Raw genomic sequence first — 24,509 nt, forward strand, 5'->3', positions numbered from 1 at the left:
GAGCAGAGTTCACAGCAGCACAGAATCTGCACGCTCCTCTCCTGAAATACTCTGTGCTGCTGTGAACTCTGTTCTTACCATTACGTAGCTCAGTCTGTTACATCTCCTCCACTCCTGTCCTCTATAACACGTTCACATGATTGGCAAGTCACCACCACGCACAGGATCCGCACGCTCATCTCCTGAAATACTCTGTGCTGTTGTGAACTCTGCTCTTACCATTACGTGGTGACTTGCCAATCATGTGAAGGTGTTCTTGAGGACAGTAGTGGAGGAGAGGTAACAGACTGAGAGCTACGTAATGGTAAGAGCAGAGTTCACAGCAGCACTGAATCTGCACGCTCATCTCCTGAAATACTGCTGCCTTAAACTCTGTGGACAGGTCAGGATCCTGTTTCTTTTAAATGCTGCACTGTAGCGTAGCCTTATATAGTGGATCGAGCGGGTTCCCTAGCAGCATTTAAAAGAAACAGGATCCTGACCTGTCCACAGAGTTTAAGGCAGCACAGAGTATTTCAGGAGATGAGCACGGGCAGCCGTTCGTTTTTCCGAGCCGTGCTCCCATTATGCACACGACCGTAAAAACACCCGTTATTGCGGGTCGTAATTACGACCCGCAATAACGGGCTCATAGACTTCTGTTACCCACGGGTACCGTTCCGTTTTCTCACGGGAAGGTGCCCGTGCCGTTAAAAAGATAGAAAATGTTCTATTTTTCTATTTTACGGGCCGTGCTGCTATAATTATAATGACAGCACGGTTCGCAAAAGCGGCCGGCTGCCCGTGGCCGGCCGTGCTCGTAATTACGAGTCGTAATTACGAGCACGGCCCGTAAAATAAAAAAATAGAACATTTTCTATCTTTTTAACGGCACGGGCACCTTCCCGTGAGAAAACGGGAAGGTACCCGTGGCTAACAGAAGTCTATGGGCCCGCTATTTCGGGTCGTAATTACGACCCGTGATAACGGGTGTTTTTATGGTCGTGTGCATGAGGCCCCGTAATGACGGGTGGCTACATGTGTGCACCCGTCATTACGGCAGCGTTGCTAGGCGACGTCAGTAAGGGTATGTGCACACACACTAATTACGTCCGTAATTGACGGACGTATTTCGGCCGCAAGTACCGGACCGAACACAGTGCAGGGAGCCGGGCTCCTAGCATCATATTTATGTATGATGCTAGGAGTCCCTGCCTCTCCGTGGAACTACTGTCCCTTACTGAAAACATGATTACAGTACGGGACAGTTGTCCTGCAGAGAGGCAGGGACTCCTAGCATCGTACATAACTATGATGCTAGGAGCCCGGCTCCTTGCACTGTGTTCGGTCCGGCACTTGCGGCCGAAATACGTCCGTCAATTACGGACGTAATTAGTGTGTGTGCACATACCCTAAATAGTCACTGTCCAGGGTGCTGAAAGAGTTAACTGATCGGCAGTAACTGTTTCAGTACCCTGGACAGTGACTACCGATCACAGTACCTGTAAAAAAAAAGACGTTCATACTTACCGGGAACTCCCTGCTTCCTCCAGTCCGGTCTCCTGGCCGTTGCCTTGGTGACGCGTCCCTCTCGACATCCGGCCCGACATTCCTTGATGACGATGCAGCCCATGTGAGCGCTGCAGCCAATCACAGGCTGCCGCGGCCTCTGCAGCCAATCACAGGCTGCCGCGTCAGAAAAGGTCGGACTGGAGGAAGAAGAGGGACTCGTCACCAAGACAACGACCGGGTACGTATGAAATGCTTTTTATTTTATTTTTAATCAGCAGCCTCTTTTCTCTATCAGTGATTGATAGAGACAAGTGGCTGCCGATTTGTATAATGTTTTTGACCGGGTTCGGTCAAAACGGGTTCGGCCGAACCCGGTGAAGTTCGGATTCGCTGCGAACCGAACTTTTCCAGAAGTTCGGACCGAAACTGGGTTCGGTTGTCCCGGTTCGCTCATCTCTAATCATTATGAAACTCTGTTTGGATGTTTGTAAACAGAAAAGAACGTGGTGCTTTTCTGTTTTCATTCATCCTTTACAGTGCTGTTGCGCGAATCACGCTTGTCCCATGGAATTGCTTCCGTGCGACATGCGTGGTTTTCACACACCCATTGACTTTAATGGTGCGTGATGCGCGAACAGCGCACAAATATAGGACGTCGTGCGTTTCACGGAGCGGACATACGCTGCGTGAAAATCACGCACCTGTCTGCACGGCCCCATAGACTAACATAGGTCCCTGCGACGTGCGTTGCACGGACGTATAACACGCTCGTGTAAATGAGCCCTAATCGTATCGCCCCATAGAATAAAGTGAATATGTCATTTATAGCGCACGGTGAACGCTGTAACAAAAATAGAATAAAAAAACAATAGTAGAATTGCTGTTTTTTAGTCACCACGCCACTTAAAAATAGAATAAAAACTGATCAAAAAGCCGCATGCAAACTACAATGGATTCCTCAAGGGGTCTAGTTTCCAAAATGGGGTCACCTTTTGGGGGTTTCCACTGTTTTGGTACCACAAGACCTCTTCAAACCGTTTAACCCCTTAATGACCAGGCCATTTGCGCGTTAATGACCTTTGGATTATTTTTTGTTTCTTCACGGTCGCATTCCAAGAGTCGTAACTTTTTTTTTATTCCGTCGACATAGCCGTATAAGGGCTTGTTTTTTGCGGGACGAGTTGTATTTTGTAATTGTACCATTTTTAGATGCTTATAATATATTGATTAACTTTTATTAACTTTATTTTCGGAGAGTATTGAAAATAAGCAGCTATTCCAGCATTGATTTTCACTTTATAAGTTTACGCCGTTTACTATGCAGCGTAAATAACATGTTAACTTTATTCTATGGGTCAGCACGATTACGGGGATACCAAATATGTAAAGGTTTTATGTTTTCCTACGTTTGCACAATAAAAAGCCATTTAGAAAAAAAATTACTTGTTTTTGCATCGCCACAATTCAAGAGCCGTAACGTTTTTATTTTTCCGTCGATGTGGCCGTATGTGAGCTTGATTTTTGCGGGACAATGTGTAGTTTTCATTAGTACTATTTTGGGGGACATAGGACTTATAGATTAATTTTTATTTAATTTTTTATGGGGGGAATGGGAGAAAAGAGCGAATTTTGCCGTTGTTTTTTTGCGTTTTTTTTTGGCGCCGTTCATTCGGCGGTTTAATTAATGTGTTAATTTTATTGTCCAAGTTGTTACGATCGCGGGGATACCATATATGTGTATGTGTGATTTGTTTTGACACTTTTACTAAATAAAACCACTTTTTATTTGATTTTCACTGTAATTTTTATTTATTTTTTTCACCAACTTTATTTAACGGATTGACATTTTTTTTTTTAGTCCCACCAGGGGACTTCACTATGCGATGTGCTGATCGCATATATAATGCTTTTGTATACTTAGTATACCAAAGCATTATTGCCTGTCAGTGTAAAACTGACAGGCAATCTGTTAGGTCATGCCTCCGGCATCGCCTAACAGGCAGATGCTGAAGACAGACCTGGGGGTCTTTGTTAGACCCCCGCTGCCATGGAAACCCTCTGTCAAACACATTAGATGCCGCTGTCACTATTGACAGCGGCATTTAATGGGTTAAACTGCCGGAATCGGAGCGCGCTTCGATTCCGGCAGTTGCAGCAGGAGCCAGGCTGTGTATAACAGCCGTGCTCCTGCCGCTGATCGCGTGGGTACAGTGACAGTACCCACACGATTACAGGACGGATATATCCGTCCTCCTGCGTGAACTAGCAGCTGCTGAGGACGGATATATATGCCCTTCGGCGTTAAGAGGTTAAAAACGCAGATATCCAGTGATTTCAGCTTGTGCTATCAGTAATAGAATGAGAGCACCAAAATGAAGACTGAGATTGCAGAATTTAGTAGAGCTGGGTGTAGTAGGCGGAGCAAGTGCACTGCTGCATGCACATTGCATGCTGGGACTAGAGCAGTGCATGCAGGGAGGAGAAACACAGGAAGAGAAGAGGAATGAACTTACTGAGCAAAACAAACCTCTCAAGGTAAACAATAGGGAGTAGTGTTACTAAAACCATTTATTATCAAGAAAAAGATAGTCAGAGTGCACTAATATATTAATAGAGGAACATTGCATTGATTTAAAAAAAAAAAAGGATTGGAAAACCCCTTTAAGGCCTCGCTAGTACCAGTGTGGGAGACTGTCTGGGAATCCGTGGTGCGGTTGACCTACAGTTATGCTGTTTAGAATTTGTTTCACAATCGATTAAATATAAAAATAGACTAAAGCTTTAAAAGTTAATGGCCATTTAAAGCTGAATGTGCCTGCTCTCGTCAGATTGCAGAAGTTACACAGCTTAAGTTCTTGCTAGTACCAGTGTGGGAGACTGTCTGGGTATCCGTGGTGCGGTTGACTTTTTATTATGTCGTTTAGATTTTGTTTCACAATCGATTAAAAAGGACTATGGATTAAAGCATTTAATGTCAATGGCCATTCTACGCTGAATGTGCCCTCTCTCGTCAGATTGCAGAAGTTACACAGCTTAAGCCCTCGCTAGTACCAGTGAGGGAGACTGTCTGGGAATCCGTGGTGCGGCTGACTTTTTATTATGTCGTTTAGATATTGTTTTACAATCGATTAAAAAGTACTATGGATTAAAGCATAAAATGTGAATGGCCATTCAAAGCTGAATGTGCCTGCTCTCATCGGATCGCAGAAGTTACACAGCTTAAGGCCTTAGCTAGTGACGGTGTGGGAGACTGTCTGGGAATCCGTGATGTCGTTGACTTTGTATTATGTTGTTTAGGTTTTGTTTCACAATCGATTAAAAAGGACTATGGATTAAATCATTTAATGTCAATTGCCATTCTAAGCTTAATGTGGCTGCTCTCGTCAGATCGCAGAAGTTACACAGCTTAAGGCCTCGCTAGTACTAGTGTTGGAGACTGTCTGGGAGTCCGTGGTGCGGTTGACATTTTATTATGTTGTTTAGATTTTGTTTCACAATCGATTAAAAAGGACTATGGATTAAAGAATTTATTGTCAATGGGCATTCTAAGCTGAATGTGCCTGTTCTCGTCAGATTGCAGAAGTTACACAGCTCAAGGCCTCGCTAGTACCAGTGTGGGAGACTTTCTGCGAATCCGTGGTGCGGTTGACTTTTTATTATGTCGTTTAGATTTTGTTTCACAATCGATTAAAAAGGACTATGGATTAAAGCATTTAATGTCAATGGCCATGAATTAAACCTTTTAATGGCAATGGCCATTCTAAGCTGAATGTGCCCTCTCTGGTCAGATCGAAGAAGTTACACAGCTTAAGGCCTCGGTAGTACCAGTGTGGGGCACTGTCTGGGAATCCGTGGTGCGGATGACTTTTTATTATGTCGTTTCGATTTTGTTTCACAATCGATTAAAAAGGACTATGGATTAAAGCATTTAATGTCAATGGCCATTCTAAGCTGAATGTGCCTGCTCTCGTCAGATCGCAGAAGTTACCCAGCTTAAGGCCTCAGCTAGTACCAGTGTGGGAGACTGTCTTGGAATCCGTGGTGTTGTAGCCTTTTTATTATGTCGTTTAGATTTTGTTTCACAATCGATTAAATATAAAAATAGACTAAAGCTTTAAACATTAACCCCTTCCCGACATCCGCCCTATATGTACGGCGCTGTCGGGAGGTGCTTCCCGCAAAGCGCCGTATATGTACGGCGCAGTGATGGTGCGGGCTCAGAAGCAGCTGGCACCCTCCTGTAACTGCCAGGACCGGAGCTATTCTCCGATCCGGCAGATTAACCCCTCAGATGCTGCGCTCAATAGCGACCGGCAACCCAGTGATGCAATCGCTGGGCTGCTGTGGCAATCGGACGCCAGAAAATGGCGTCCGAGTCTGCCTTGTACGGGAGCCGATGAGGACCCGCCTGCGGCGTGTCCTCATAGGCTTGCTGTCAGTGAATAACTGACAGCGCTAATACACTGCACTACGTATGTAGTGCAGTGTATTAGAGTAGCGATCGGGGCATCAGGCCCTCATGTCCCCTAGTGGGACAAGTAAAAAAAGTAAAAAAAAGTTAATAAAAATGTGATAAAACAATAAAAACACACACATTTCAAATAAAAATAAAGCTAAACTGACTTTTTTCCCATAGTAAGTCTTTTATTATGGGAAAAAACGTAAAAATAAAAACGATACATAATTGGTATCGCCGCGTCCATAACGACCCAAACTACAAAATTATTATGTAATTTATCCCGCACGGTGAACGCGGTAAAAAAAAAACATGAAAAACAGCGCCAGAATCTTTGTTTTTAGGTCACATCTCCTTCCAAAAAATGCTATAAAAAGTGATCAAAAAGTCACATTTACTCCAAAATAGTACTAATAAAAACGGCATTCCGTTCCGCAAAAAATAATCCCTGACACAGTTTCGTGCACGCAAAAATAAAAAAGTTATGGGTCTTAGAACATGGCGACACAGAAAACAAATGATTTTATAAAAAAAAAGTGATTTTATTGTGCAATAGCCGCAATACATAAAAAAACTATACATAATTGGTATCGCCGCGTACGTAACGACCCAAACTACAAAACAATTATGTAATTTATCCCGCACAGTGAACGCCGTAAAAAAAAAACATGAGAAACAACGGCAGAATCTTTTTTTTTAGGTCATATCTCCTTCCAAAAAATGCTATAAAAAGTGATCAAAAAGTCACATTTACTCCAAAATAGTACTAATAAAAAACGACAATCCGTTGCGCAAAAAATAATCCCTGACACCGCTTTGTGTACGCAAAAATAATAAAGTTATGGGTCTTAGAATATGGCGACACAGAAAACAAATGATTTTATAAAAAAAGTGATTTTATTGTGCAAAAGCTGCAATACATAAAAAAAACTATATAAATTTGGTATCGCCGTAATCGTATGGACCCGCAGAATAAAGCTAACATGTAATATAGGGCGCACTGTGGATGCCGATAAAAAACCCAATAAAAAACTATTCCAGAATTGCTTGTTTTTGGTAATTTCCTTTACCAAAAAATGAAATAAAAAGCGATCAAAAAGTCGTATGTGTTCTAAAATGGTACCAATAAAATCTACAGCCCATCTTGCAAAAAACAAGCCCGCACACCGCTCAATCAACTGAAAAACAAAAAAGTTACGGCACTAGTAATGCGGTGATGAAATAACATCTCAATGCGCAGGCCGGCGGGGAACATTCCTTCAGTTTCAGGGCCCTAGTAGGAACTAGGAAAGGGAATGGACATAGCACATCCGTTGGAAGCGAGGGCGCCCGTATTATACCAGCGCAAAACTTTCCCAGTAATATTTCCCAAACTACGAAGGAGAAAAAGTCCCCAAAAGGTGCAGAGTGTTACAAAAGGGGGATAAGAAAGAAAACCGTTTATCAGTGTGACACCGGCCTGCGCATAACGGATCGCTTCACAGCGTACAACACTTCTATGGATAATTGTATTATTTACCCCATTATTATACCCTCTTATTATGCCCTGATGTACTCCGCACAGATTACATATACTCTGATGTACTCCGCACAGATTACATTTGCCACCACATTATAAACGGAAATACCAGCAAAACCCCAAACAGAACTATTACCAAGCAAAATCCATGCTCAAAATGGCGGTCTTTCCCTTCTTAGCCCTACAGTGTGCCCAAACAGCAATTTATGGCCACAAGTAAGGTATTACCATACCCGGGAGAACCCGCTTAACAATTTATGGGGTAAGATTCTCTAGGGGCACAACATCTTGTGTGGAGAATGGGCAGATCAGTGGAGAAATTGCAATTTTCACTTTGCACAATCCACTGCGTATTCATTTCTGAAAAACACCTGTGGAGTCTAAATTCTCACTGCACCCCTTGATAAATGCCTTTAGGGGTGTAGTTTCTAAAACGGGGTCACTTTTGTTTGGTACATCAGGGGTTTTGCAAATGCAGCATGGCGTCCGCACACCATTCCAGCAAAATCTACGCTCCAAAAGATAAATACCGCTCCTATTCTTCTGAATGCTCCCATATACGTAAACAGCTGATTATAACCACATATGGGGTGTTACCGTACTCGGGAGAAATTACTTTACAAATGTTGGGGTGCTTTTTCTTCTCTATTCCTTGTAAAAATGAAAAATGTGTATCTAAAACTACATCTTGTTGGAAAAAAAAATTATTATTCATTTTCATGGCTTAATTCTAATTAATTCAGCAAAAAAACGTTTGGGATCAAAATTTTCACTATAACCCTAGATGATTCCTTAGGGGGTGCAGTTTCCCAAATGGAGTCACTTTTGGGGTGTTTCCACTGTACTAGTACTACAGGGGCTCAGCAAATGTGATATGGCGCCCAGAAACCATTCCAAAATCCAAATTGTGATAGTTCCATTCTGAGCCCTACCGTGTGTCCAAACAGATGTTTGTGACCACATGTGGGGTATTGTTTTACTCGGGAGAAGATGCCTTACAAATTTTACGTGCTTTTTCTCCTTCAGTCCTTGTGGAAATTAAAAGAAAATACCTAAACCTACATTTTCTTTGAAAAAATGTAGATTTTCATTTTTACGGCATACTTACAATAAGTTCTGTAAAACACCTGTGGGGTCAAACTGCTCACTGTACCCCTAGATAATTTCATCATGGGGTGTAGTTTCCAAAATGGGGTCACTTGTTGGGGGTTTCCACTGTTTTGTCACCTCAGGGGCTTTGCAAATGTGACATGGCCTCCGCAAACCATTCCTGCTAAATTTGAGCTCCAAGAGCCAAATGGCGCTCTTTCCATTCTAAGCCCTGCCGTGTGTCCAAACAACCGTTTATTACCACATGTGGGGTATTGTTTTACTCAGGAAAAATTGCTCTACAAATGTTGTGGTGCTTTTTCTACTTTAGTTCTTTTGGAAATGAAAAAAAATTAGCTAAACCTACATTTTATTTGAAAAAAATGTAGATTTTCATTTTCATGGCCTAAATCCAAAACTTTTTGCAAAAAAACTGGCTGGTCAAAATGCTTGCTACACCCCTAGATAAATTCCTCGAGGGGTATAGTTTCCAAAATGGGGTCACTTGTTGGGGGTTTGCACTGTTTTGTCACCTCAGGGGCTTTTGCAAATGTGACATGGCCTCCGCAAACCATTCCTGCTAAATTTGAGCTCCAAGAGCCAAATGGCGCTCTTTCCCTTCTAAGCCCTGCCGTGTGTCCAAACAACCGTTTATTACCACATGTGGGGTATTGTTTTACTCGGGAGAAATTGCTCTACAAATGTTGTGGTGCTTTTTTTACTTTACTTCTTTTGGAAATGAAAAAAAATTAGCTAAACCTACATTTTATTTGAAAAAATTTAGATTTTCATTTTCATGGCCTAGTTCCAAAAATTTTTGCAAAGAAACTGGCCCGTCAAAATGCTTGCAATACCCCTAGATAAATTCCTCGAGGGGTGTAGTTTCCCAAATGGGGCCACTTTTGGGGGGTTTCCACTGTTTTAGTTCCACTAGACCTGTTCAAAGCTGACATGGTGCCTAAAATATATTCTAATAAAAAGGAGGCCCAAAATCCACCAGGTGCTCCTTTGCTTCTGAGGCCGGTGCTTCAGTCCAGTAGCACAATAAAGCCACATGTGGGATATTTCCTAAAACTGCACAACCTGGGCAATAAATATTGAGTTGCATTTCTTGGGTAAAACATTCGGTGGTACAAAAAAAACTGGATTCAAAATGAATTTCTGGAAAAAAATAATGAACTTTGTAAATTTCACCTATACTTTTCCTTAATTCCTGCGCAATGTCTAAAGGGTTAAGAAACTTTCTAAATGCTGTCTTGAATACTTTGAGGGATGCAGTTTTTAAAATGGGGTGACTTATTGGGGGTTTCTAATATCTAAGGACCTCAAAGCCACTTCACAACTGAACTGGCCCCTGTAAAAATAGCATTTTGAAATTTTCTTGAAAATGTGAGAAATTGCTGCTAAAGTTCTAAGCCTTGTAACGCCCTAGAAAAATAAAATGATGTTCAAAAAACGATGCCAATCTAAAGTAGACATATGGGGGATGTTAGTTAGCAATATTTTTGTGTGGTATAACTGCCTGTCTTACAAGCAGATACATTTAAATTGAGAAAAATGCTAATTTTTGCAATTTTTCGCTAAATTTTGGTGTTTTTCACAATTAAATACTGAATGTATCGGGCAAATTTTGCCAGTAACATAAAGTCCAATGTGTCACGAGAAAACAATCTCAGAATCGTTTGGATAGGTAAAAGCATTCCGGAGTTATTACCACATAAAGTGAAACATGTCAGATTTGAAAATTGAAGCTCTGTCAGGAAGGTCAAAAGTGGCCAAAGAGGGAAGGGGTTAAAGGCCATTCTAAGCTGAAATGTGCCTTTTCTCTTCAAATCGCAGATGAATAACATTTTAAGACCTCGCTAGTACCAGTGTGGGAGACTGTCTGGGAATCCGTGGTGCGGTAGACTTTTTATTATGTCGTTTCGATTTTGTTTCACATTCGATTAAAAAGGACTATGGATTAAAGCATTTAATGTAAATGGCCATTCTAAACTGAATATGCCTTCTCTCGTCAGATCGCTGAAGTTTCACAGCTTAAGGCCTCGCTAGTACCAGTGTGGGAGACTGTATGGGAAGCCGTTGTGCGGTTGGCTTTTTATTATGTCGTTTAGATTTTGTTTCATAATCGATTAAAAAGGACTATGGATAAAAGCATTTAATGTCAATGGCCATTCTAAGCTGAATGTGCCTGCTCTCATCAGATCTCAGAAGTTACACAGCTTAAGGCCTCGCTAGTACCAGTGTGGGAGACTGTATGGGAAGCCGTTGTGCGGTTGGCTTTTTATTATGTCGTTTAGATTTTGTTTCACAATCGATTAAAAAGGACTATCGATTAAAGCATTTAATGTCAATGGCCATTCTAAGCTGAATGTGCCTTCTCTCGTCAGATCGCAGAAATTACACAGCTTAAAGGGGTTTTCCAATCCTTTTTTTTTTTTTTAAATCAATGCAATGTTCCTCTATTAATATATTAGTGCATTCTGACTAGCTTTTTCTTGATAATAAATGGTTTTAGTAACACTACTCCCTATTGTTTACCTTGAGAGATCTGTTTTGCTCAGTAAGTTCATTCCTCTTCTCTTCCTGTGTTTCTCCTCCCTGCATGCACTGCTCTAGTCCCAGCATGCAATGTGCATGCAGCAGTGCACTTGCTCCGCCTACTACACCCAGCTCTACTAACTTCTGCAATCTCAGTCTTCATTTTGGTGCTCTCATTCATTTACTGATAGCACAAGCTGAAATCACTGGATATCTGCGTTTTTAACCTCTTAACGCCGAAGGACGGATATATCCGTCCTCAGCAGCAGCTAGTTTGCGCAGGAGGATGGATATATCCGTCCTGTAATCGTGCGGGTACTGTCACTGTACCCACGCGATCAGCGGCAGGAGCACGGCTGTTATACACAGCCTGGCTCCTGCTGCAACTGCCGGAATCGAAGCGCGCTCCGATTCCGGCAGTTTAACCCGTTAAATGCCGCTGTCAATAGTGACAGCGGCATCTAATGTGTTTGACAGAGGAAGGGAGCTCCCTCTGTCCCCCCATCGGCGCCCCCGCAAAGAAATCGCGCGTCGCCGTCGGGTTTCCATGGCAGCGGGGGTCTAACAAAGACCCCCAGGTCTGTCTTCAGCATCTGCCTGTTAGGCGATGCCGGAGGCATGATCTAACATATTGCCTGTCAGTTTTACACTGACAGGCAATAATGCTTCGGTATACTAAGTATACCAAAGCATTGTATATGCGATCAGCAGAACGCATAGTGAAGTCCCCTGGTGGGACAAAAAAAATAAATGTCAATCAGTTAAATAAAGTTGGTGAAAAAAAAATAAAAAATTACAGTGAAAATCAAATAAAACTACTTTTTTTGCCAAAAAAGTGGTTTTATTTAGTAAAAGTGTCAAAACAAATCACACATACACATATATGGTATCCCCGCCATCGTAACAACTTGAACAATAAAATGAACACATTAATTAAACCGCCGGATGAACGACGTCCAAAAAAAACGCAAAAGAACAACGGCAAAATTCGCTCTTTTCTCCCATTCCCCCCATAAAAAATTAAATAAAAATTAATCTATAAGTCCTATGTACCCCAAAATAGTACTAATGCACACTACACATTGTCCCGCAAAAATCAAGCCCACGTACGGCCACATCGACGGAAAAATAAAAACTTTACGGCTCTTGGAATGCGGCGATGCAAAAACAAGTAATTTTTTTCTAAAAGGCTTTTTATTGTGCAAACGTAGAAAAAACATATAAAACCTTTACATATTTGGTGTCCCCGTAATCGTGCCGACCCATAGAATAAAGTTAACATGTTATAAACGCTGCATAGTAAACGGCGTAAATTTATAACGTGAAAATCAATGCTGGAATAGCTGCTTATTTTCAATACTCTCCTAAAATAAAGTTAATAAAAGTTAATCAATATATTCTAAGCATCTAAAAATTGTACAATTACAAAATACAACTCGTCCCGCAAAAAAAAAGCCCTTATACGGCTATGTCGACGGAATAAAAAAAAAGTTACGACTCTTGGAATGCGACCGTGAAAAAACAAAAAATAATCCTTGGTCATTAACGTGCAAAATGGCCTGGTCATTAAGGGGTTAAACGGTTTGAAGAGGTCTTCTGGTACCAAAACAGTGGAAACCCCCAAAAGGTGACCCCATTTTGGAAACTAGACCCCTTGAGGAATTCATTGTAGTTTTCATGGGGTGAATGCGGCTTTTTGATCAGTTTTTATTCTATTTTTAAGTGGCGTGGTGACTAAAAAACAGCAATTCTACTATTGTTTTTTTATTCTATTTTTGTTACAACGTTCACCGTGCGCTATAAATGACATATTCACTTTATTCTATGGGGCGATAAGATTAGGGCTCATTTACACGAGCGTGTTATACGTCCGTGCAACGCGCGTCGCAGGGACCTATGTTAGTCTATGGGGCCGTGCAGACAGGTGCGTGATTTTCACGCAGCGTATGTCCGCTGCGTGAAACGCACGACGTCCTATATTTGTGCGCTGTTCGCACATCACGCACCCATTGAAGTCAATGGGTTTGTGAAAACCACGCATGTCGCACGGAAGCAATTCCGTGGGACGCGCGTGATTCGCGCAACAGCACTGTAAAGGACGAATGAAAACAGAAAAGCACCACGTGCTTTTCTGTTTACAAACATCCAAACGGAGTGTCATAATGATGGCGGCTGCGCGAAAACCACGCAGCCGCGCATCATAAAGGGCTGACACACGGAGCTGTTAAGTGCCTTTTGCGCACGCAAAACGCAGCGTTTTTTGCTTGCGCAAAACGCACACGCTCGTGTAAACCCGGCCTTACGGTGACACCAGATGTTTATAGTTCTTTTATGTCTTATGGCATTTGCACAATAAAATACGTTTTGTAAAAAATCATTCACTTTTTGTGTTACCATATTCTAAGAGCCAGAACTTTATTATTTTTCCATCAATAAAGCCGTGCGAGGACTTATTTTTTGCGTAACGAACTGTAGTTTTGATCAGGACCATTTTTAGGTACATGCGACTTTTTGATCTATATTTAATACATTTTTTGGGAGGTGAAGTGACCAAACAATTGTGATTTTGGTACGGTTTATTATTATTTTCTTTTAGGGCGTTCACCGCGCGGGATAAATAACGAAATAATTTTGTAGTTCATGCCGTTACGGACGCGGCAAAACCAAATATGTATAGTTTATTTATTTATATATTTTTATTAATAATAAAGGACTGATAAGGGAAAAAAAGGGGATTTTTTCACTTTTAAAACTTATTTTTACACATCTTTTTTTAACTTTATTACTTTGTCCCACTAGGGGACTTGAGGGCAGGAGGCCCTGATCGCTATTCTAATACACTGCACTACATGAGTAGTGCAGTGTATTAGAGCTGTCAGCTACTCACTGACAGCAAGCATAGTGGGTCCTGGACCCACTAGGCTTCCGTCGATGGCATAGCCGGACGCCATTGTTTGGTGTCTGGTTGCCATAGTAACCATCGCCGGCCGCTATCGTGTAGCAGGCCGACGATGGTAACTTAACCCCTAAAAAGCTGCGATCTCTATTGAACGCGGCTTTTAAGGGGTTAAACAGCGGGGACACAGCGATCGGTCCCCGCTGTAGGAGCTGCGGCAGCTGCTGTACAAGACAGCAGCTGTCACAGCTCCTGCATCTGTCGGGAAGACGGCCGAAACGGGAGTCTCTAGGACACTAACGCTACACACCGACTTCAAACCTGCGCATGCGCAGTGTAATATACATGGCCGCTGAAGACGCAGCCACATAATTTCACAGAGCATGCGCAGTGGAGTGTGTTAACCACGCATGCTCTAATCAGATAAAGAAGCACGTGGTACGGTTACGTCATTTGTGACGTAACCGTACAGTGTGAAAGCCGGATACCGGAAGTAAGGTAGCAGACCAAATGGACGGGTGTGCACAGGAAGTGCAGATTTTGCTTTACTAAGGGGGCGGTGACGGAAGAGGATATACGACGCTACAGCCATCTGATGAAACGTAAGTACATTGTAAAGTTATATATTTTTCATTGTTTAATTTAAATGAATGTAATTTTTTACTTCCGGAAAACCCCTTTAAGTCATCGCTAGTACCAGTGTGGGAGACTGTTTGGGAATCCGTGGTGCGGTTGACTTTTTATTATGTCGTTTAGATTTTGTTTCACAATCGATTAAAAAGGACTATGGATGAAAGCATTTAATGTCAATGGCCATTCTAAGCTGAATGTGCCTGCTCTCGTCAGATCGCAGACGTTACGCAGCTTAAGGCCCCGCTAGTACCAGTGTGGGAGACTGTCTGGGAATCCGTGGTGCGGTTGGCTTTTTATTATGTCGTTTATTTTTTGTTTTACAATAGATTAAAAAGGACTATGGATTAAAACCTTTAATGTCAATGGCCATTCTAAGCTCAATGCGCCTGCACTCGTCAGATCGCAGAAGTTAAACGTCTAAAGGCCTCGTTAGTACCAGTGTGGGAGACTGTCTGGCAATCTGTGGTGTGGTTGACCTTTTATTATGTCGTTTAGATTTTGTTTCACAATCGATTAAAAAGGACTATGGATTAAAGCATTTAAAGTCAATGGCCATTCTAAGCTGAATGTGCCTGCTCTCGTCAGAGTGCTGGAGTTATGCAGCTTAAGGCCTTGCTAGTATCAGTGTTGGAGACTGTCTGGGAATGCGTGGTGCTGTTGACCAATTGTTATGCTGTTCAAAATCGATTAAAAATAGACTAAGGCTGGATTCACACGAGCGTGGCGTTTTTGCGGATGTAAAAAGGCAGCGCTTTGCGCGCGCAAAAACCACTTGACAGTTCCGTGTGTCATCCGTGTATGATGCGCGGCTGCGTGATTTTCGCGCAGCCGCCATCATAGAGATGAGGCTAGTCGACGTCAGTCACTATCCAGGGTGCTGAAAGAGTTAACTGATCGGCAGTAACTCTTTCAGCACCCTCGACAGTGAATTCCGATTACCATATCGAGCAACCTGTTAACAAAAAAAAAAAAAGAGGTTCGTACTTACCAAGAACTTCCCGGCCGTTGCCTTGGTGACTCGTCCTTGGTGACGCGCCTCTCTTGACATCTGGCCCCACCTCCCTGGATGACGCGGCAGTCCATGTGACCGCTGCAGCTGTCACTTGGACTGAATTGTCATCCCGGGAGGTCAGACTGGAGGAAGAAGCCGGGAGTTATCGGTAAGTCAGAACTTTTTTTACACGTTCATGTATATTGGGATCGGAAGTCACTGTCCAGGGTACTGAAACAGTTTAACTCTTTCAGCACCCTGGACGGTGACTATCTCCTGACGTCGCGTACCGGCAATTTTTTTGCCGGGTTTGGCCAAAACGAGTTCGGCCGAACCCGGTGAAGTTCGGTTCGGTTGTCCGGGTTCGCTCTTCTCAAAGACACTACGTTTGGATGTTTGTAAACAGAAAAGCACGTGGTGCTTTTCTGTTTACATTCATCCTTTTGACAGCTCTTGCGCGAATCACACAGTTCGCACGTAAGTGCTTCCGTGCGGCATGCGTGGTTTTCACGCACCCATTGACTTCAATGGGTGCGTGATGCGTGCAAAACGCCGAAAGAACGGACATGTCGTGACTTTTTTTCAGCGGACTCACGCTGAGGAAAAATCACGGACATGTCTGCACGGCCCCATAGACACATATAGGTCCGTGCAACGCGCGTGCAAATCACGCGCGTTGCACGGACGTTTTTCCTGTTCGTCTGAATAAAGCCTAAAGCTTTAAAAGTTAATGGCCATTCTAAGCTGAAATGTGCCTTTTCTCGTCAAATTGCAGATGAATAACATTTTAGGACCTCGCTAGTACCAGTGTGGGAGACTGTCTGGGAATCCGTGGTGCGGGTGACTTTTTATTATGTCGTTTAGATTTTGCTTCACAATCGATTAAAAAGGACTATGGATTAAATCATTTAATGTCAATGGCCATTCTGAGCTGAATGTGCCTGATCTCATCAGATCGCAGAAGTTACACAGCTTAAGGCCTCTCTAGTAACAGTGTGGGAGACTGTCTGGGAATCCTTGGTGCGGTTGCCTTTGTATTATGTTGTTTAGATTTTGTTTCACAATCGATATAAAAGGACTATGGATTAAAGCATTTAATGTCAATGGCCATTCTAAGCTGAATGTGCCTGTTTTCGTCAGATCGCAGAAGTTACACAGCTTACGGCCTCGCTAGTACCAGTGTGGGAGACTGTCTGGGAATCCGTGGTGCGGGTGACTTTTTATTATGTCGTTTAGATTTTGTTTCACAATCGATTAAAAAGGACTATGGATTAAATCATTTAATGTCAATCGCCATTCTAAGCTGAATGTGCCTGATCTCATCAGATCGCAGAAGTTACACAGCTTAAGGCCTCGCTAGTACCAGTGTGGGAGACTGTCTGGGAATCCGTGGTGCGGTTGCCTTTTTCATTATGTTGTTTAGATTTTGTTTCACAATCGATAAAAAAGGACTATGGATTAAAGCATTTAATGTCAATGGCCATTCTAAGCTGAATGTGCCTGCTCTCGTCAGATCGCAGAAGTTACACAGCTTACGGCCTCGCTAGTACCAGTGAGGGAGACTGTCTGGGAATCCGTGGTGCGGGTGACTTTTTATTATGTCGTTTAGATTTTGTTTCACAATCGATTAAAAAGGACTATGGATTAAATCATTTAATGTCAATGGCCATTCTAAGCTGAATGTGCCTGATCTCATCAGATCGCAGAAGTTACACAGCTTAAGGCCTCGCTAGTACCAGTGTGGGAGACTGTCTGGGAATCCGTGGTGCGATTGCCTTTTTATTATGTCGTTTAGATTTTGTTTCACAATCGATTAAAAAGGACTATGGATCAAAGCATTTAATGTCAATGGCCATTCTAAGCTGTATGTGCCTGCTCTCATCAGATCGCAGAAGTTACACAGCTTAAGGCCTCGCTAGTACCAGTGTGGGAGACTGGCTGGGAATCCGTGGTGCGGTTGCCTTTTTATTATGTCGTTTAGATTTTGTTTCACAATCGATTAAAAAGGACTATGGACTAAAGCTAAAGATGTGAATAGCCATTCTAAGCTGATTGTGCCTTCTCTCATCAGATTGCAGTAGTTACACAGCTTAAACCCTCGCTAGTACCAATGTTGGAGACTGTCTGAGAATCCATGGTGCTGTTGACCTATTGTTATGCTGTTTAGATTTTGTTTCACAATCGATTAAAAAGAAAAATAGACTAAAGCTTTAAACGATAACGGCCATTCTAAGCTGAAATGTGCCTTTTCTCGTCAAATGGCAGATGAATAACACGTTAAGACCTCGCTAGGACTTCCAAAAGTGAAGGCTTGTCTCAAACCTGGTGAAGAATCCAAATACTCCTCCCCAGACAAAGAGGTCAGATCTAGGAATGATGATACCTGGGGGTTATAATTTTTGGATTGGTGGGAGGAAGGTATGATCCAAGTAAGATATGGGATCCCGCAGATAACTTTAATTCTGGAACTACAGGTCACTGGAAATGGAGCGTAGTTAGCCTTAACTTTAGTATAGGACGAACAGCTATGTTTTAAGTTTTAAGTTGATTTTTGTGACCCGATCAAAACAAAGTGTAATCAAAATAAAGAAGAAGCATCCAAATTAACATGGTCAGACAAATACATCTGAGCCATACATATAAACACATATGGAGCTAGGATGTGCAGTTCATGGGCCCAAGCTATATGAACCACACGAATGGCTAGAATGGCTTAGATATACTGCCAAAAGTCTAAAAAAATGGGAGTTGTATAGCCTGCGCTACAGCTAGGCCGCAAGTAGGAACAGTCCCCTTTCCCTTAAGTAACGAGGAAGATCCGGAAGGACTTCAATGTATCATAAAACCGTACAATAAAGCATACAAACCAACCACGAAAGAGGGAAAATGTAAAACGTTGACCCTCCTGTTCTCGCCAATCCAGAAGCCAGACATCCCACCTCAGGTTATTTGCTTATCCTGGTAACTATACTTGTTTTGCACTCCCAGGGAAAGGCCATAACAAATATTTCTATATGACAGGAAACCGACAAACTGTCTTCAGCCAGTCTGAGCCACAATACGCTCTAATATGTGTATATAAACCAGGGCTTGTGTGATGAAACTCAGACAACTGCTTGACAACTATATGTTGTGTGTTTTGTTGTCTCCTTACCGGCAAGAAATAAAGGAACCTACTTCTAATTCAGATGACTTCGTGCCTCGCTTGATAGATCTAGAAAATTCTCCTGTCACAAAGAGAACCGGGTGTGTATCGATATAAAGATGCAAAAATTGGCAGGTACTGTATGTAGGTATAGGTTCATCTGCTGCACACTTGTGCTTTGAGGGTCAGTTGACACATTGCTAAATACTGAGTTTTTTCCACAATGGAATTGGTTGTGCAGCAAATACAGTAGCAGCAAAGTGGATGAGATCAAACAAATTTCATCCACACTCTATGTAAATACTGAGCGGAAAAAACACTCAGGAATTGACCTGCGATGCAGAGTTTATTCTGCAGCATGTCAATTGTATTTGCGTAAATGCGGCTTATTTGTTGTGGGTTTTACCCCATTGAACTCAAAGGGGAGGTAATACCCGCAACAAATAACAGTTGTTGCATTTTTGGCGACCGCTATGCTGCGATTCTGATGCAAAAAACGCAATTCTGGAAATACCAAAAAAATTGTATACTTACCCAGAAGTCTGTGTTCCTCCCTGCAGCACAGCCTCCTGGGATGACGTTTCATCCCATGTGACTGCTGCAACCAAACAGAGCCTGTAGAAGGTGATCACATGAGATAAAACAGTTTGGTGCGGCTTTTCGGACAGAATTTCCAGCGGCACACAGGGTGGATACACTGCGTGCTTTTGCGCTGAGTATCCGTCCCATGTGAGCTCAGCCTGAATATTATTGGTCAAATTGAAAAACAAACTCACCGCATGGTGATGAGCAGCCTTTCCTCTGCAGAGATCGCCTTCCTCATCACTGTATTTGAATAGGTCAGATAAGGACGGAGGATCGACAGCAAACGATCAAAGCAATGAATGGGTAACCAACAAAACAAAATGAATTTGCCTGGATACCTGAAATGTAAAAATTATATTGTTTGTTTTTTAAAATTGGAAAACATTTTCTAAAATAGATACACAAACAAAATTTTACTCCGTAAATCACAATATAAGTTAGTGAAGAGTCCCTTCTGTGGCCGCTCCAATAATAGGGGGTGTACCCACATTCGGCGTCTTCTTCTAGCTTGCTCCTGGGGAATTTTTTTTTTTTTAAAAAGCTAAGATTAACCAAACTTGACTTGCTCTATAATGATAATCCTAAACTACATTCTCTATGTGGAGCTATTTCATTAAACGAAACGGAAAAGTAACATACATTACATATCACATTACATATTGAATTTGACTGACGTGTCTTAAACAACAATGCTGATGATTATTAGTAGTAATAACTTCATGTAAGGCCTTCTTAGTTTCAATGGCCGATTAGCACGTTCCATGGTAGCAGAAAACACGCTTGTATGTAAAATGATGAACATGAATGCTGTAACAGGATACATGTCATAGAAGGTGACCTAAATTTATTTATTTATTTATTTTATTTATTGTATTGTCACTATTTAAAAAAACGCACCGATAACCGCAACTAATTCTGCAGCAAAAACGCATATAAAGATGAGAATTTTACGCAACGGATTGTCTGCTAGTTTGTGTGTGTGTATATATATATATGTGTGTATGTGTATATACAGTAATATAGCTCTCTATCTATCTATCTATCTATCTATCTACAAATTGGAAAATGAGCAGCAACTCCAAGGTTCAAGTGAAATAATGGGTACTTTATTGCCCGTGCGACGTTTCAGCTCCGTCCACTGGAGCCTTTCTCAAGCCTTGTTGCACCCACACGCTGCCAGTGCTGCCTGACTTTGTATGTATCTATCTATCTATCTATCTATCTATCTATCTATCTATCTATCTATCTATCTATCTATCTATCTATCTATCTATCTATCGTGTTGCTTGGGTTTTAAAAGTTCAGGGGTACAAGCCCCAAGATGTGTGTTTATCCCCTACTACCTGAATTTTAAATATTAGTATATATGTGTATATATGTATGTTTGTATGTATGTATATACAGTGTATATATATATATATATATATATATATATATATATTTATTTATGTTTGTATATATGTATATATATGTGTATATATACGTACGTATTTATGTATATATACATATATATATATATATATATATATATATATATATATATATATATGTGTGTGTGTGTGTATGTATATACATATGCATATATATATATATATCCAAGAACGAGACTGGAAGCAGCACTCAGCAAAAAATGTGAATTTATTCACCCAACACAGCAACGTTTCACTTCCTCCATGGAAGCATTTTCAAGCAAGAAAATGCTTGAAAATGCTTCCATGGAGGAAGTGAAACGTTGCTGTGTTGGGTGAATAAATTCACATTTTTTGCTGAGTGCTGCTTCCAGTCTCGTTTTTGGATATATGCATGAGGAGCACGTCACTCCTTATTTTTGAAGCTAGCACCAACCGTTTTCTTGGCTATTTACACAGTGCTGCTCCTATCCCCTGTTCTACTGTGCATATATATATATATATATATATATATATATACATATATATATTTACAAAAATTAAAATCAAGAGCAGCACAATGCAGGAATGAATAATAAATGTGGGTGCCAGCCTCAGGGTAAAGGCTATATCTAGAGATGAGCGAACCGGGACAACCGAACCCGGTTTCGGTCCGAACATCGGGAAAAGTTTGGTTCGCAGCGAACCCGTTTTGACCGAACCCGGCTACATTTTGGCGCCTCCGGCATGTTAGATGTAAAATGGAGGATTTCACAATATCACCTGACATCAGGCTACCCCATAATGCCTTGCAAACGGCTCTCCCAGTCAATCGGGAGGCAGCATAGGGGCGGGCTCAAGCCTGCAATAAAAGTCTATGCACGGAGCTCAGCGGCAATTTTAGAGACAGGAGCTGTAGGGATAGTATCTCTGTACAGTAAGGGAAAGCTTTAGGAATCTAAAAGCCAGGAATCCAGCAATCGAAGGGGCTCATCCACTACTCACTACTCAGCCTGTGTGTGAATACGCTTTTATAAGGGGCTCATCCCCGTTGCATCCAACTTGCAATACAGGCAGCCTTTGTAGTAGTACTAGAAGGCCCAGCATTCCCTGAGTGCACCGCGGCGTGGCTGATAGAAATTCTCATTCATTGCCATTTGCCAAGCCAGTGTCAGTGTGTGAATACGCTTTTAGAAGGGGCTCATCCCCCGGGTTTTGATTCAACTTGCTGCACTCCAGCAGTGAAATGTCTGGTAAAAAAAAGGTTGTGAAAGGACGGGGTAGAGGAAAAAACACCCATGCCGTGTCCTCTTCCAGTCCAAATGTTGGATCTGTTGGTGCCAGACCCAGTACCAGCATTTGTGGCACAAGACATGTGCCCAGTTCCACTAGTAGCAGCAGCCATGTGCCTGCTGGTAGTAGTAGCAGTATCAGCAAGCCAGACTTGTCCATCTCCTCCGGTGGGCGGGCTACTTTAGACAATACGGCCATTGTGGACTTGTTGGCTGGCTCGCGGTCATCTCAGCAGGAAGACGCTGATGATCTGGCTTCAAGCCAGGTTTCGTTGGATTCCAGATCCTCTACAGTTCCTTGGCACAGTGACAGTAGTAATATAAGTATTTCTAGCGTTTCCATTCCATCATCTATGTCTTCACTCCCCCTTCCTAGCGGGAAGCCATCTTTCCTGAGAGTCCTAAGAGACATCTCCTCGGGTGCGAAGGAAGATACTGAACAACACAGTGATGATTTGTTTTCCGCGAGTCAGCCAACGGAGTGTGTTGCGGCGGTGGTGGAGGTGGAAGCGGTGTCCGAGACGCATAGCTGTGGTAGTGGGGGTGTTGGTGGTGGTAGCCGTGGTGGCAGACGCAGTAATGAGGGGGGGCATGGAGCCCGCCATGATGTCACATCACATTCACAACACAGTGACAGAAGTGGCGGGCATGATGAGGAGGGCTATGATGGTGATGTTGTTTTAGACAGGACGTGGGAACCAGGTGACGAGGTGATGACGGCGTCAGAGGAGGAGGGTAGTAGTGGCGGCACTGGCCGTGATAAACAGCCAAGCCGAGGTAGGGGCAGAAGTCAATCTGCAAAACGTTGCAGCGGTAGGGTCAGCTCAGGAGCCGGTGACGGCGACACTGATGCTTGTGTAGGCTCCCAAAAAAAGCCTGCCAGACAAGGGGCAAGCTCGGGTGGTGGTGGTGGTAGTGTTGGTTGTGGACGTGGTACTACCTCTTTACGGTACTGTGCCGTGTGGCAATTTTTCTGTACCTTCCCGGAGGACGAAAACATGGCACAGTGCCGTATCTGCAAGCAGAAAGTAAGGCGTGGGCAGGGCAGCAATGTAGGAACTACCGCTCTACGTAAACACATGGAGCGGCATCACAAGGCCATGTGGGACAATCGACATGCCCCACCATCATCATGTACATCTAATGAAGACCCCTATGCCGCTGCTGCTCCGAGTCCCTGTCATCTAAGTAGTAGCCAGGCCTTATCCACCATGTCGTTGTCATCATCATCATCACTGTCATCTAGTGCTCCTCCTACGTCTCGTCAGTTATCCATTACGGAATCGTTGTCCAATAAGCAACAATATATACCCAGTCATCAACTTGTCGTGCGGTTTAATTCACACCTGGCTAAGTTGTTGGTGGTGCAGTCGCTGCCGTACCACCTGGTCGACTCCGCCGGCTTCAAGCAATTGATGGTGTGCGCTCAGCCTAGGTGGCGAATACCTAGCCGACATTACTTCTCCAAAACAGCTGTCCCTGCCTTGCACAAGCACGTGGAGGAAAAAGTGTGCTAGTCCTTGCAATTATCCGTGTGCAGCAGGGTACATGCCACCGTCGACACGTGGAGCAGCAACTATGGGCAGGGACAGTACATGTCTTTCACGGCCCACTGGGTCAATAGTTTGCAGTCCGATGCACCACCGCAGCAATGCCAGGCATTACCACCTCCACACTTGTATCTTTCTGGTTCAACTCCGGACACCAGGCGCCTACCTTCCTCCTCCTCCTACTCCTCCCCCTCCTCCTTGCCCTCCTCAATGGAGGTCTTCCCGTCCCCGACAGGACACAGCGTATCTTCCACTCCTCCTCCCTCCTCTTTTCATAGGTGCAAGGTGAAGCGCCACAACGCTGTCTTACACCTGCTGAGCCTGGGCGAGAAAAGCCACACAGGGCAGGAGCTGCTGCTGTGCATCAAGGAGGAAATCGCACGCTGGCTGTCTCCTCTGAAACTCACACTGGGTAATGTTGTCTCTGATAACGGCAAGAACGTTGTGGCTGCACTGCGTCTAGGTCACCTGACACACGCTCCTTGCATGGCACATGTGATCAATCTGGTCATAACACGCTTCTTAAAGTCATATGTTGGTTTGAAGGGTGTGCTGGCCATGTCCAGGAGGGTTTGCGTTCGCTTTAGACGTTCGTATGCATTTAAGCACGCCCTCCTGGACTTACAGTGTCAAAACAATCTCCCAGAACACAGCCTGATTTGCGACGTTCCAACACGCTGGAATTCCACCCTGCACATGTTGGACCGTCTGTACGAACAGCGGAAAGCCGTGAATGATTTCCTGATGCAGCAGACGGGCAGCGTTTGGAGCCAGTGTAATTTCGAGCTCAGGCACTGGCAGCTGGTTAGAGACGCATGTCGCTTTTTGAGACCCTTTGAAGAGGCCACACGATTTGTGAGCCGTGACGCTAGCGGAATGAACGATGTTATGCCGCTGATATTCATTATGGAGCAAACGCTCACAGCGATGATT

The 24,509-nt window shown here is 43.1% G+C and overlaps 6 pseudogenes; all 6 read left to right on the plus strand.

Moving 5' to 3' along the window:
* Window positions 1-4,837: 4,837 nt before the first annotated feature.
* Window positions 4,838-4,956, plus strand: LOC142699201 (5S ribosomal RNA; annotated as a pseudogene).
* Window positions 4,957-10,718: 5,762 nt separating this feature from the next.
* On the plus strand, window positions 10,719-10,837 carry LOC142699200 (5S ribosomal RNA; annotated as a pseudogene).
* A 3,960-nt stretch (window positions 10,838-14,797) lies between these two features.
* Window positions 14,798-14,916, plus strand: LOC142699205 (5S ribosomal RNA; annotated as a pseudogene).
* A 1,985-nt stretch (window positions 14,917-16,901) lies between these two features.
* Window positions 16,902-17,020, plus strand: LOC142699197 (5S ribosomal RNA; annotated as a pseudogene).
* A 254-nt stretch (window positions 17,021-17,274) lies between these two features.
* On the plus strand, window positions 17,275-17,393 carry LOC142699198 (5S ribosomal RNA; annotated as a pseudogene).
* Window positions 17,394-17,460: 67 nt separating this feature from the next.
* Window positions 17,461-17,579, plus strand: LOC142699207 (5S ribosomal RNA; annotated as a pseudogene).
* Window positions 17,580-24,509: the final 6,930 nt, after the last annotated feature.

Source organism: Rhinoderma darwinii, unplaced genomic scaffold (assembly GCF_050947455.1).
Source record: "Rhinoderma darwinii isolate aRhiDar2 unplaced genomic scaffold, aRhiDar2.hap1 Scaffold_141, whole genome shotgun sequence".
Taxonomy (NCBI): Eukaryota; Metazoa; Chordata; class Amphibia; order Anura; family Rhinodermatidae; genus Rhinoderma; species Rhinoderma darwinii.